General features: G+C 32.3%; 1 protein-coding gene and 2 pseudogenes across 1 annotated transcript in view; 1 reads left to right on the top strand and 2 right to left on the bottom strand.

Annotated features, from left to right (window-relative positions):
* Positions 1 to 14,478, bottom strand: part of LOC125666178 (slit homolog 2 protein-like) — a 90,868-nt gene extending 76,390 nt beyond the window's left edge. The window contains exon 1 of the mRNA XM_056151370.1: positions 14,425 to 14,478. The gene's annotated coding sequence lies outside the window, so the exon portion shown is untranslated. The remainder of the gene's footprint in view (positions 1 to 14,424) is intronic.
* On the bottom strand, positions 392 to 4,085 carry LOC130050780 (uncharacterized; annotated as a pseudogene).
* On the top strand, positions 5,440 to 8,152 carry LOC130050782 (uncharacterized; annotated as a pseudogene).
* Positions 14,479 to 14,776: the final 298 nt, after the last annotated feature.

Below are 14,776 nucleotides of genomic sequence, written 5' to 3'. Positions count from 1 at the left end.
ATGAAAGGGACTTCATATGATTCACATATGAAGGTGTTGTGTGCATGTTGTGCTAACATGTTATATGAGAACCATATGTAAAGAAACTCATACGTAAATCATATGAGACATATACGTATATTTTACATTAATTTGTAATATGCAGATGCCGGGAATCAAGTATTTCTATTAATTATACAACTACTTCTTGGTTAAATACCAATGCAAAGTACAAAAAAATTATTACTCAACATTCTCTAAAATACCTCAATATTATAGATATGGACCGGCTTCAGCGATGAACAAAAATAAAAGATTTGACAGTGCATATTTACATAATTTTTTGAAATAGGAATGAAAGATTCACATTTGTAAAAAGTGAAATTTTCACCAAAAAGAAGACAAAGCAAGATTAGCACTTGTCGATACGTATATGTTGTGATAAATTTCAGTTTCTTTCATACACATATAAAAACATATCATATTTAGAAGTAACAAGTAAATCAATAACTGTACATGCTTTTAAAGAAGAAATACACAACTATACAACAAACAATAACCTGATTTTATAAAATCTTAATTTAAATAGTTATGATAAATATTTCTCAATTTTTCTCTCATCCTTTTCCTCCAATTTCTCCCACTTGTCCATCTACCATTCTTATTGACAGTGTCCACAAACTTATGGAACTCAGTCCAGAAAGCAAAGCCACTTGTTCCTCCATTACGGAACAATTTCTGTGATGCGCAGAAAAATCTCTATGGAAATTAGAAATAAAGATATACAAGTATTGTTTCAGGTATTATGTATGCCTTTAAGTGAATCAATGCTAAAGTGAGATGATTTCCTTCTAAGGGAATGCTATTGTCTCAAGCTACAATCTGGAGTTCGCTCATAGCTCTTTCCAGAATGGGAGAGGATGGTACATTTTGACATTTTTGGCCGCGACATGTGACAACGGGTAAATGCATGCCAATTTCATTTCTTATTTTTTTAAAATAAATAAACTTCAGATTGTAGTACAATGTAGTCTCATTGCAATTAAAATGAAAGTGTTTAGAATTTTTAAAGTCTACTTGAATTTCTGATTTTACATGAGACAAAAATTTGATTCCCATGCAGGCAAGAGAAAGAAAATTAAATATTTCTTTCACATATCAACTTTATGAATCTATAAATTATTGCAAGGCAAATGTGGTATAAACGAAATATTTATCTTAATATATGGAGCATTTTGAAAAATACTGTATAACTAATGTGGTTGAAAATGGTAAAACAAACAATATTGCATGAAATTAATTACAAGCAATAAGGTCAAGAGTTCCCTCTCTATGTCCACAAGTGGAATTGCTGGTGGCAAAAAACACTTCCACAGGTAGCTGTGGAGGGACTTTCAAGAACGTCCCTCCACATCAATTTCCTTGTTGCCCATTGACTACAAAAAGGAATAGTGACTTCAAGCATATGTATACTTTTAACTAGATATTTCAAATAACATAATGTACAATTATTCAGATATCGAACTATTTCAATGAATTATGTGTATTTAATAGTTCACCTCACTGAAAAAAGTTTCATTTACATGAAAACGTTTAACATTGTTTTATGTCTTAATTTGTAATGAAATATATTTACATTAAATCAAGACATCACGTTTTACTACACATGGTTTCTTAATTACCTTTGCTCTTGTCTGGTTCCTGTAATAAGTAAATTTTGTCGAGCCATAGATCGACAAAACCCTCAGGACATGACTTATTTCTGCCCAACCTGCTTTACTGGCAAAGTCCTTCAGCATTCCCTAAAAAATGTTATCATACAGTTAGAAAATTCGTACCTGTTTTTGAAATAAAAACAACATATGGGGTTACTTTGTCAATGTCTTTGCCTCTCAGTGCAGGCATAACAATATGATATAGCTTCATTAACCTTTGTAAAATTTGGCTGATGCAGTTTGGTTGCATCAGTTCTTAGAAGTATTTTCTTGCCAAATAAGTTATCATTTCAAAACTTTTATTGGGATGTAAATATGAGTTGGTCACATGATCAAAATCCCATAAAGGGCATTATGATATATTGCATCATTTATCAACATGCATTTACATCCGAATAATGTTTCAGTATGGAAATAATATTTAAATAATTTATTAATTTAAACATCAAAGGTATGAAATAAATGTTTGAACACGTTGTATGACCACTTATGATCTTGGCTTTGCACCTCTTGAGAAGAAGAGTTTTAAGGATTTTTCAGTTATATTCCTATATAAAACTTTATTTGTCTATTGTGACCCTGCCTTAGCCCCAAGAATCATGCTTTAAACAACTTGAATCTACACTAATGTATTGAAGCTTTCACAGAAGTTTGATCTTTTCTGGTCCAGTGGTTTTTGAGTAGATGTTATGAAAAATGCAATTCAATTTTCTTTAATTCTACAAAAATCAACCCTTGCAAGAGGGTGTGGTCCTTCATTTGAAGAAACTGAAATCCACTTCACACAAGGATGCTTGTTGGCAAGTTTGGTTAAATAATGGTTAGTGGTTCTATAAAAGAAGTGAAAAATGTGAAAAGTTTACAGACGAACGGACAAACAGACATATGGATGCCAGACACCCTTCGAACAGAAAAACTCTTTGGCTCAGGTGAACTGATGATTGGAATTGGAAATGTTGCCTCTTACAGCAAGAAATGTACTTTTCACTATGGAAACAAAAACAATATGTCCCAATTTAAGGTACTCATTCTTAATTTTGTTAGCAAGGTAAACACCTTTACACCTCTTTTGAAGTATTTAACCAGTTAACAATTTTCACTGTTCATCAGAATTATATCAACTAACAAACTTGTATTTCTTGATCTTGGAAACTGATCCACGGAAATACGCTGAATTTGGCTTTTAGGAAGTTTACATACTCCTTCTGTGGAAATACAATTAATTAATTAATTTACAGTGTATATAAAATAAAACAGGTATATGATGGCTTTAAATAAGAGGCCCATGAACCACAATGCTCAACTGTTGCATTTTGTTGCACCACCTTAGAACCCAGGGGCCATAATTTGAACACCATTGAATCTACACTTCCTGACAATTAATACTTCCATGTAAATATGATAAATGACGGCTTTGCTGTTCTTGATAATTAGCTTTCAAAACCCTTTCCAATAAATTCCATTGTCAAACTCTTATCATCTATTGTGGCCCCCACCCTGTCGTTGGGGTTCAATATTTCAACAAACTTCATTGAATTTACGCCAGTTGTGGAGGCTTTCACATAAAGATGTTTTCATGGTTTTGTAGCTCTTGAGGAGAGAAGTTTTGAACATTATCCCTGTATTACCTCAGGGGGCCATGATTTGATCAATTCACAAGCTAAACTATGTCATAAACTTTTCACATAAGACTTTCATCTGTTCTGGGTCAGTGTTCTTGATTAGAAGATTTATACAGTTTTTTCCTATATATTTTGATGTAAAAAATCACAAGTCCCTAATGTGGCCCAAAAAAAAAACCCCAGGGACCATGATTTGAACAATTTACAAACTACATTGCTTCAGAGAGCTTGCATATCTGAGTTTCATGTTTTCTGGTTCAGTGGATCTTGAAAAGAAGATTTAAAAAAAAAATCCAATATATTTCAATATGAAACTTTGATCTATTGTGACCCCATATACGACCCCCAGGGGCCATGAAAGCTAGACAGATGGACGGACGGGTGATCAGAAAAGTTCACTTAATGTTTCAGTTCAGGTGAACTATAAATATATAACTGGCCTGCAGTTATACCAGCATAAGACAAGTACAATGTTATTGGCTTTGTAAATAAATGATTCTTGAATTTTTTACTAAAATTAAAAGTTTTAATTCACTTTCTGTTGGAATATAAAATAGATCATATTAACTGTTAATCTTATATGACTTTTATTACAAATGATATATACCAATAGCAAGGTGTATTTTCACCATACCTCAATAGTTGACCCTTCTACTGGCACCTTGGTCATTGAGAGTGCTGCTTTGTTCTTAATTCTTTGGATCTATCCTCTCAATTTGTTAACCTCCTCTGTCAGCTTGTTCTGTTCTTTCACTTAAAAGAACATTAAATATTCCTTATTTATGAAGGTTTTGATTTTGGTCAAGCTGTGCATTCAATTCAATTCTTATTCTAAGAGAAATATGTATCAAACAAACAATCATCAATTATCGTATAATCACTTATTTATTTATTTTTCCCCCAGAAAACATTAATATTTAGAAATAAAAAAGTACTGAAAAATGATATATTACTTTTGAATAAATTGATACTTATGAATAAGTTAATCATTACAATAATTAAAAAAGAAAGAAATTAAGATCCTTACAAATTTCTGACAACACTGCCATAATTTTATCCTGTGGAGGGATGTCAACAGTGGAAGGAGCAGGGGGTGATTCAGGAACTACTCGAGCTTGTGGAGCATTTGAGAGATTTGAGAGAGGCCCCACTTGTGAAATTTTGAATAGGTCATCTTGAGAGTCCTGTGAATAAATATCATATGCACCTTAATGACTGAATGTAAATTTAAAGTTAATGAATTGTTTATTTATGATTCCTGTTTGTTTATGATAAAACCAAAATATCAGACAGTTCTTATATCCACTCCTCATTTTTGTTTGAGTTACTGCCCGTAGACATTGAGTAAACACGCAACGATACTTGTATTGCATTAAAATCTAAACATTGTATTCATAGATATGGGTCAGTGTATTGAATATAAACAAATTTAGCGATACTTACTGCCAAGTAGTATCTCTCCATCTTTCCGAACCTTTATGTTTTGATCGTCTGCTAGAGCGTGCTAAAATATGCTTGGCTACCTTTGCGCTTGAACCGATGCCAAGTAATGTAAACAGTATGCAAAGCGTTTTCTGAACATCGATTTTGACACTGACAGTTAGCGCGATGGCTTTTCGCTGAAACGTCTGTGATGTGTCATTTGACAAAATAAATCATTTAAATCGACGCAATATTACAAGAACACACCTATTAAATGACAGCTTCAACAGCCTGATGAACACCTGTTGTGACAAGGAGGAAAATCTCGACAATACGACGAAGTTTAGTTCGTTTCAAGAATACGCAGAAATTTTAGATAACAGTTTCGCAACGTTAATTAACGATGACGATTCGGATACCGATGGGGAGACTGAACCCGTCTCGGAGACAGAGGATTATGATCTCTTGGTATTGTACTTTGAAATTCTGTATCATTATTTAGAAATTTTTATTAATTTACAAAATGTTGCTGAGTGTAAACTTTAGACCGTTTAGTTTCATGTTTACAAAGGGTAGGAAAATATTGACACTTTGTTTTTAGAATGAAGGCTTCAGCAGTGACTCTGAGAGCCAAACATACAAGGTCCAAACAAATGACAGCAAGTGGTATCCATTTCCAGACAAGCTGGGTCTTCTTTTATATGGATTGCTTCATAGTACAACACATCATATTGTAAGTAAAATGTGAAAATTATATTAGAATCCAAATTAAAAAACAAAAAAAACAAAACAAAAACTAAACAAGAATTTTCACATTCATTACAAACAAATTGAATCGAATTATACTTGTTTAGAACAACTGACCACAAATATTTCCCTTATCATCAATTCTGAAAATGCATTGTGTGTGTGTGTGTGTGTGTGTGGGAGGTATGCTTGTATGACATTTGAATTAATTAAATAATTAATTATTTGTTTCAGCAATGTGCTTTGATACATGACCAAGTCAGTATTTCTTATATTGATACTGAAATTTGTATCAGTGATATTCCCCAACTCTACTTGTTTTTGAACAGTAATAATAATGTATAACCAACGATAGTATCTTAAAATGTCATTCCTGTCAATTCCATTTTGTTTTCTTTAAATGAGTTTGGAAGTGGCGAAGTATGTGTGGTTCATTTTAAAAGAAGTTGGTGTTCCCAATGCACCATCATTAAATCATATCAGAAACATGGAATTTGGGGACTTGGATGTAAACAGCTTGATAGCTAAGGTAAGGTTCATCATTCATTTGGTATGAGTAAAAATGCAAAGGCGGACCCAGAAATTTGTGTCGGAGGAGGGGGGTCTAGCACTTGATCTTTTAGGTATGTTTCACAATCTCCACCCCCACCCGATTTACGCCTTTTGCTTGTGCACATATTAACATTAAACTTACTTCTTGTTTCCCACATTCTAGTCATTGTTATGGACATATTCACATCCGATTTTCAATGATAAAAAGAGCTGGTTTAAAGGTTACTCGCAATAGGTGGAGGGGGCTGGGGGTGTATAGGCCCCCAGAAGCTCTGCAGTAAAAAAAGATTGTGTTACATATACTCTTTAAGAATTTTTAAATCATACTTGTATCTGACGAAAATAAAATATCGTAAATATATACACATGTATCAGTGTTTCGTCCCATTTATCCTGATATACTAGTGTTGATAAATTTGAATAATGTAATTGCATATAAGTATCCACCTTTCATATCATTTTCACTAAACGTCACGTTGAAATTGAATAAATTAATTTTTGTTCCGCTAAAGCGGGTGGGTGGTGTCTGGACACTCCCACCCTCACCCCCATGGATCTACCCTTCAAATGCATACTCATCACACTTGTATTCATGGTGATCCAATCAGTGTTTTGTTGTTGGATATGGAATTCATTTTAAGAGTAGCTAAGGACAGATTCAGATTTTTTTTCAGATTGCAGTTATAAAAAATGTTCATGAGTATAAAACATTTGTTTTGTTTTTGGTTTTTTTCATTGTGAAATATATATTTATTGCTTTAATTCAACTGATATATTACACAGTATTTTAATGTTGAAAAAAAAAACTTTAATCTAACCAATATTTCCTACATAGGAAAGGTGTCAGGAAATCTAACCATATTCCCAACCTTCTTAACATTTCATTTTTTTTAAATGCTAATATTTTATTTACATTGAAAACCCTTTAATCTAACCAATATTTCCTACATAGGAAAGGTGTCAGGAAATCTAACCATATTCCCAACCTTCTTAACATTTCATTTTTTTTAAATACTGATATTTTATTTACATTGCAAAGAAGTTGTATTCAGATTTATTGTAATATCAGGGAGAAGATGACAATGGTTTACCTTTATACAATCTGAAACCAACTGAAATTGCCAAACTCCACTTGAGCAATCCTTCAATGTCAAAGAACATTGCCAGATATGTATAAATAGGAACACATATTATTTATAATGAAAATGAAAAGGTAAAACCATAGTATAACCAAATGTAGTGAAAGTAGTTCACGAATAACTGTGAGGTATATTACTGTCACAGGCCACACCACTTTATAAACTTCAGTAATATACAATTGATGCAGATCTTTGTTATCTCAAACACTAACTGATATCAGGGACGTGTCAACATGAACTGGCAATCCCAGCGGCTTTTTCCGTTATGTTTTTTTTACCTTGTTTTCTTGAATCCTCGCATATTTCTAAGTTTAATCTTGGTCTGGTTGAGTTCAAGATAAGGAGGTTCGACTTAATTTAACCCTAAATTCTTCTCATTAAGATATCCACGGAAAACTGGTCATGTACGTGAGCAAAAGGACGACAGTCGCCTCCATGAAATCGGATCCCCTTGGGCATCATTTGGTGATACTCATTTCCATGTGGGTAATGTTGTGGAATCAACAGCTGTCCATATTATTGGAAGCATAAGATCATTTTACGAGAATGAAGAGGTATATTGTTAAACTTTCCTTATTTTTTAAATTAGGTTAATCAATCACTCGGTATATTTTAAACAAAACTTTTGTGAAATAAGAGGTAAATATCTACAAGTGTTTAAAGTTTGCAGAACTTCATAACTAACTCAAAATTGCAATAAATATTCATCCAAATAAATATTAGCAAAGGGTTAGCTGAATTCAAACTGAAAATATTCTAAAACTTTGATTTTAAATTTCTAACTGCTGAAATAACCATTATACAGCATATATTTTATTATTTTGCATATTTTTACTTTTGTAGGAAAATTTTATTCTGGTTGATTTAGAAATATTGAAACAGGAAAGGAATGAAGACAATCAAAGGTACAATGTAGTGTCCAATTCATACCCTTGTAATTTGAAATGTGTATTGGCTTAACTATTGATTGATTGATTGATTGTATCTCGGATTCGAGCCCTGATCTTCCGCATGCAGGTGAACGCTCTAACCTCTAGGTCATCGCAACTGTCGTAGAATGAATATAAATACTTCATTTCCAGCATCTGCATATTACATAATTAAAGTACACATACATGTCTCATATGATTTACATATTAGTTTCCTTACATATGATTCTTAACTAAATTTGGACATTAAGTCTATAAACTTCTGTTGAGGGCAAAATGCATGAATATGATCATGGTTTTATAGTCCTCATCAACCGTAAAATATTCATTTGAAAACAGTGTTCCAGTTTGGGTGTGAAGAAAGTTGTCATTGCCTGAAAAATTGACATGATTAATACTTAGATGACAGATAGGCTAATGGTCAGTTTGTTTGATATAAATGCAAGCTTCATAGGTAAAATATGTTACAAGTCATGATTATAAATTTTAGACAAAGTCCATTTGCAGTTTTTAGCTCACATGAGCTGAAAGCTTACGTGAACTTTCCTGACATAGTGCAGATTCAAGTTTGTTAAAATCATGACCCCTAAGATGAGGCGACAATAGGGGATCAAAGTTTTACATACGAATAGGAAACATTCTTAAATATGAGCCAAAGTGACTCAGGTGAGCGATGTGGACCATGGACCTGTTATTGAGGAGATTTTCACTATTAATCAAAATTATTTTTGTTATTCTTACTGTGTTTTATACACACAATGTATAGAAAAAGACTGTGTTTAATGAAAGCAACTAAGTTACCCTAATAGTTTTTATTTTAGGAGAAGTCTGAGGTTCTGAATTCGTATCAGAACCAACACATTCCAAAACTGTTAATTCCTGTGAATTTGTTCATTGATGACACATCTACAAATATCAGTAGGAGATGGCTGCCAATGCAACTAGCAGGTATCTAAATTTAATAGCTTTTTTTTTCTTTGCTTAAACTGTATAAAGTTCCAACACCAACATACATATACAGTGGAGCTTCGTTAAACCAAAGTGGTTCCCGGCAAAATCATCCGGATAAATGAAGCGTCCGGATAACTGAATCACATATATTTTATCTTCACATAAGTAACCAATTTGCTTACTTTATTGATGCGTAGAGAGTTATATCATTATATTTAACCATTTGCATTAGTAAATAAATCATGATAATGTTAACATTTACATGCATTTCAAAGCTCTAAAATTGAAATATGCGTGTGTAGTGTATTTACCTTTATCACGCCTCAGACAAAATTGTTGAAATCTAATTTGTCAGATCTTGGTCACATGACGTCGTGAAAAAAACCGTATCATTCGAGTAAAATCTGTGTTGGACGAGTAGTTATATTTATCGTCGGATTCGACTTGCAACTGTGGCAAAAGGAAATACATTTGACTAAGTTGTATGATATAAACCCTCCACACATACAGTTAGAGGTCTTCGACGTGATCAATTCGTTTCACAGTTAGTTAGTGACCTGATACGGAAAATACATGGTGTGAAAAGAAAACCGTATCGGGCGAGGCGAATGTACATTAGCACTACAAATCAATATACAACAATAGTTGATCAACGCTACAATGCTGGAATACATCATTCTGTAAACTCAAAATGCAAGAGAATGGTATTCACAATAATTATGGCTTTAAACACGAGAATTAAATCCATCAACAATAGTTTACCTATTTTCTACCAACATTTTTCACTCATCATTATTTTGATTAGAAATTATCCAGTCAATTCAAATAAGAACATCACATCCTTTCCAACATTTGTTTGATATTTGGATCTTTTTTTTCTTTACAGAACAACACTGTTGATGGTATGCGAACACATCAAAATTGATGACAAATTTGATGTCATATTCTCCATCATCAGCTTCCTATATCTATGTTGCGATAGTACATTATCACCTGGTTAATATATCAATTGATCCAATTCAATTCTGCATTTTCTGCTCATTATCAATTTGTTTTCTAAATTAGCACTGATTGAAAAAAGTTTTCAAACTAAACATTTAGATGAAAAGTATATAAAGTTTACAGTGATTTGTTTGAAAATGTGCTTAAAATGCGTCTCCATGTTGAAATGGTTTATATTTCCTTTATTCTATCTCAAACTGTGAAAGGATTGATGTACACAACATTATACTATTTTGATAATATTTTCAACAAATAATTTTCTGCCTTAAGGAATGGTCTATCCACGCTTTTAAGAATGTGTAGTCATTTCAAGAAAAAGATATGTCTCCAGGTTTTACTTGATCAGCACGAGCTCAGAGTTCAAAAATGCATTTTGTAGTTTATAAATCAATTCAAACCGTTCATACAATGTAATCGCAAAAAAGAACGTCATAAACTGATTATGTATCAAATTCAAGTCTACACATGTAATTCACCGAAGGGGTGTTATACTATTCTGTATTGATAAAGTCTAATATGATGGGAGAAATATAGGAGTCATAAGATTAATCACTGTTTGTTATTTTCACCTTATTAATAATATAATTTACACCATTGTGTAGATAAATATTTCAGACAAATATCAAAATACGTAAGATTGGTTCTTTATCCATTTTTCAATTTTACTTAAACTCACCAAGAAGTGGATGTTGTTTGTGTTGCTATATATAAATGAGTCTCCTTTTATCTATTTTTTTTATTTCCAGTGTCAATATTCAAAACGTTGAATCCCATTTCTGGTATTTCCAAAGGTCCGTCTTTACCCTTCTCTTAAGTTTATATTTGCATGAGATGTTTAAAGCAAGATTTATTAAACATTTTCTGCACAAGAAGAAAGAACCTCTTGCTGTGACCTTCAATTCGACATTTAGATGTATCGACAACCTATTATTTATCAAAAATGATTTTCATTCATATGTTGACTGGATATATCCAACTGAACTCAAATCAAAAGACAACACAGTCATCCACTTCTGCTTCATATTTATCTATATTTATTGAAAGTAGTTATAAACTGCGAACTAACAACTCAAGTTTATGACAAACGGGATTGCCTCAAGTTTTCCATTATCAATTTCCCAGATTAATGTACCATTATTCCAATGTCACCTGCATATAGTGTACATATATCTCTAGTGATTCGATACACAAGAGCTTGTCCTGACTTATGGTCATTTTAAAATCGAAGCAGGCTACTGACAAACAAGGTGATGGTGCTGGAGTTCCAACAATCTCGTTTAAAGTCAACATTTCACAAATCATATGGTCATTGTAGCGATTTGGTTTGCCAATATAACATGACATTGAGTTAAGTGTTGCCTATCGTGTTTCATAGCGATCGTTATAGCGTTTTTGGACACTAAGTTTGACTACGGATGCATTATTTTACCTGATCAAGATATAAGGCTCACGGTGGGTTTGATCGTTCGACAGGGAGTGTTTACTCCTCCTAGACACATGACCTCACCGTTTGTATATCTAGGGTCACGTGTTTGCTAAGCTCTGTATTATGTATATATTATAGGAGTTATCAGATTTATCACTATTCGTTATCTTCACCTTTCATGAGATTTATTATTGTTCATTATTTCCAATTGTTTATTGATCACTGTTCGCAATCTTCGCAATTTCATCTTTCTGGTATTTACGGTATCACAAAGCATGACTTATTGTGATGTCAAATATGCCATGAATGACTCTTAAAATAGTCCATGCACTATTATGATTCATGATGTATTTAATGACTGTATTTCAAATTAGTCATCTACCAGTGTATGCTAATCTGAAATAGATTTTTATGCCATTATCATGATGACGTAAATTTGTCAAAAATGTTTACAATACAAAAAACCTTTCCTACACTTACTATCAATAACATCATTTGTTATAGAAAAAATTGTATCCACATAGCTATATGTATGGTGCTTCTAAGTTTCTAAATGCATCAAAGAATTCGGTAACGTTGTTCTTTGATTGTTACTCACGCATCCGAATAATAAAAACAATCCTTATTAACCTTAATTGATCAACACTACAATCACGAAATACATCACTATGTAAACTGATTCAATATTCTAGAGAATAGTATTTGCACTAACTATGGTTAAACACAAGACGTAGATACACCAACGATGGTTTATCTATTTTCTAACGATAATAGGTTGTTTTTTCATATGTTAATTAAAGATAACTGGATTTTTTTTTTTCAAATTAATTGTATAGTTGAATTTCTCCCCAGAACACAGGTGTTCATGGTCAACGGATACATTAACGTGATAGTAAGTGGGATATATTCAGGTTTTTCCTCATCGCCTTCCCGCATCTATGCAGCAATATTATATTATCATATTGTCATGTTATCTATGCATCCCAAATGATTGAATACATCGCAACTTTTTCTGCTGATTGGGAATTTGGTTTGGCATTTATTAATGACTCAAATTAGGTTTTCACACTACGATTCTAAATCAAACAATTGTACGAATTGCAATGCTTTTTAGGCAAATTTGCTGGACATTATGACCCAATGCCCAAAGATGAATGGCTGACTTATAATTAGCTATCTTATCTCAACTATAAAAGGATTGTTTACTCAACATTATACGATAAATGCACCATTGCTACATAAATATCGGAAACTAACGATGGCGAAGCTATACTAATCCCACATGACATAAATTTGAATTGTTAGTTTACTGTTAATGACTTTTTTTCAATAAAGTATCCAAATGCGAAGCAGATGCGGAATCTGTGATATCTTTTTTTTTTTTAAATTTACAGTGATATATCGAATCGATATAAAATGAGTATTTTCAATCAATAAGACGTCATATGAAAACAGGTCATCTAAAACCGGAATACAATCCGTACCCATGGGAATTTCAACAGACTGTTGGAAAACCTGATCATCAGAGGCTAGGGAAATATCATCGACAATGAACTCCAACATGTTTGTTTTTTATTTCAACTTTAGGGTATTCGTGCGTGGTATAAGAGTGATGGCTAACAAAGTATATGTTGCATTACTCATCTCTAGATACGAATATTTCGTTTTTTTCTGAAGAAGGAACTATCCATAATGTCTGAAAGTCTAGTCTTTAATTTATCGTGATGAGTGGTTGTGTAAAGTGTTGAAAAGTCATACGGTTTGATGTTGTGGGTTTCAGAAAAGCTTTTGCGATTTCAAATCTAAAAGAAATCTTAAAATATGTTTAAATACATATTTGATATACACTATTTATGATATATGTTGTGGCACAGTATGTTTGATTTTTTTTATTTTACAGTTGTTAATGGTTTCATAAGAAGCATAAATAGGGGCTTGTACTTGCCCTACCAAGTAGTGTATATTTGTTTGTAAAGGTTTTTGTGAAAGTTGGGAGTCCAGTATAGGTACGGTAACTCATGGTATTATATCCCATTGAATGGGATGTTAAATGTGTCTAAAACTGAAAACTTGATTTTGAAGATTTTCATCTTTTGATTACCAAATGTGGAATTAATACCAAATGTGTGTAAAATAAAAGTGTGATAATGAGTCGTTTAATCAATGGAAAGATAATAAAATATTCCAGAATCCGGAAATGTTCAGTATAAATAAGGCATAGTACATCTTTGTAACAGAATTGAATGTATATTTCATATGAAATGATCACATATTCCACATCAGTTCACACAAATTTTCCCTGTATACATTGCGTGCAGTACTATAGGTACATATACGTTGACATGTGTACATGGAAAAAGAGGGATAATGCTTGCTTCGAATCATATTCTATAATATTTAGAATGCTTGACCCTTTTCATGAAATATGAATATTGATGTGTCTTCTCCGGATATTATTAGATTGTGACTAATAATACATGATATTAATTCTTAATGCACAATACTTGTGAAAAAATACACACTAATAATTAGCACTGTAGTGATATCCAAAATTTACAGGTATTCATTTATGGCATCACACTTTACGAGCTCGGTTGTTTGGGATGTAAGTGATTAACAAACGCCCACAAAAAGTCTTTCACTTTATCGGAACTAAATCGACCCGAAGCAATGGTCCCATAATTTATGTAAGTACAACATGTATTACTATTAACATTAATGAGACCAGGGATTGCATTCAGATCGTTCATTATTGGTATATCGTTGAGGCAGACAACATTATATTGAACTGTACGTAAACTTTTCAAAGAATGTATTATTGTTGAGTCAAATACAAGAATATACGAAAACTTACATCTTTGTATTGAAAGACAACGGTGGGTATAGGCGTAAAATCCTTGTCAAATCAATTTCAACTGATATTTTTATAGATATACTTACAATGTCTCCAGACTCGTCAGTGCATCAAATATTCCATTTGGTAACGTTGTTATTTCATTTGAATTCAGGTGCCTGAATTTATAAATATTTCCCGATTAAGCTTAGTTGATCAACGCTACAATTCTGGAATATATCATTCTGTAAACTCAGAGTGCACGAAAATGGTGATGACAATGAATGTGGCTTTAAAAACGGAAATTAAATCCATCAACAACAGTTTCTTTATTTTCTAACAAACATTTCAAATCATATGTTTATTACAAATTATCCAGTCAAATCAAGATAAGAATACCACCGAATTCCCCAAATTTGTTTTATATTTAGATCCTTTTTTCTTTACAGAAGGGAGATG

This window comes from Ostrea edulis, chromosome 10, assembly GCF_947568905.1.
Source record: "Ostrea edulis chromosome 10, xbOstEdul1.1, whole genome shotgun sequence".
Lineage (NCBI taxonomy): Eukaryota > Metazoa > Mollusca > Bivalvia > Ostreida > Ostreidae > Ostrea > Ostrea edulis.
This window is presented reverse-complemented; position numbering and strand designations above follow the sequence as displayed.